Raw genomic sequence first — 1,181 nt, forward strand, 5'->3', positions numbered from 1 at the left:
GTTTTGTGGTATGAAGCATGGAATGCAAATTTTTATGATCAATGTATTAATATGTAATTGTTAAAAAGATGTGTATCAGAAAAATATATTCTTATACATGAAAAGAGACATGAGTGCCCCCACTATTTATGACTCTAAAGCCTTGGGGAGGGCGATAGAGTTTTATTGCATCATTTGCTAGTGCCAAGACGACAACTTGAGTGATTTGTGCATTTCTCAAACTAATGATGCCTCACTTGACATAGTAAAATGGGTTAGAAGGAAAGTGAACATAACTAATGGGGTGCAACAAGTTCTTGACCCTAGAATATCACATACTTGTCACCAAGCAATGATTGGAACATTAGATATAGCTCTTAGTTGCACTTTTGTGGTGCCTGAAAAAAGACCATCAATGGTAGAAGTTATTAGAGGTCTTCAGTCCCTTGAGTCAAGGACTTGCATTGCAAATTTGCATGACTCAAAAGAAGAACACCCTATTCCTGTCTGAACTTCTAAGTTCTAATCTTTGTATCTATATTTTTTGGTTTGTATTTATATGTCACATCTTTTTTTTTTGTCTATTTGATTATTTGGGATATAGGAATGACTTGAGCATGAGACATTAACTCTTTGGCATATTATTACCACAATTCTTTTATGGTGTTGTTGGCTCAAGGTTGAAGTAGTTAAGGCCAAGGCCAAATTCAGAGTAGTTGTTTGTCCTAGTTACTACTAAGGTGTTGATAGAAACACAACATCAAGACAAATCTCATCAATATTTTTGTTGGGTACATACCAAGGGCATCCCTTACTTTTTTTCGTAAGGAATTAATCTCNCGAGGTTCGTGATTGCCCATCCCAATAAATGTCGTTCGTAGGAGTCAAACTACCGATCTTAGAGTTCTAGTGAAGCCTTACACCACTAGATCAACGTCATATTGGTAAATATTAAATATGTGGGGCCATTTGCTAACAACACATCATGGTTGCTAAACATTGGAGTATTTATAATTTGATGTAACCTCTTTGTAGGCAATAGTATTTTCCATTTGTTAGAATATATGTTAGATGAAGATGAGCTATAGTTCATGTCACTCTCATAATTTAAAATTGGTCTATCCATCACCAACTAGATGGCAATTACTCATTTACATGCTTGAACATGAATATGCATTTCATGGTCTCACTCAATCAAATAA

At 35.0% G+C, this 1,181-nt stretch overlaps 1 long non-coding RNA gene across 1 annotated transcript in view; it reads right to left on the reverse strand.

Moving 5' to 3' along the window:
• The window catches only part of LOC109331978, an 8,065-nt gene extending 7,313 nt beyond the window's left edge, over positions 1–752 (reverse strand). The window contains exon 1 of the long non-coding RNA XR_002105865.1: positions 223–752. This is a non-coding gene — a long non-coding RNA (uncharacterized LOC109331978). The remainder of the gene's footprint in view (positions 1–222) is intronic.

This window comes from Lupinus angustifolius, chromosome LG17 (assembly GCF_001865875.1).
Source record: "Lupinus angustifolius cultivar Tanjil chromosome LG17, LupAngTanjil_v1.0, whole genome shotgun sequence".
In the NCBI taxonomy this organism is placed as follows: Eukaryota; Viridiplantae; Streptophyta; class Magnoliopsida; order Fabales; family Fabaceae; genus Lupinus; species Lupinus angustifolius.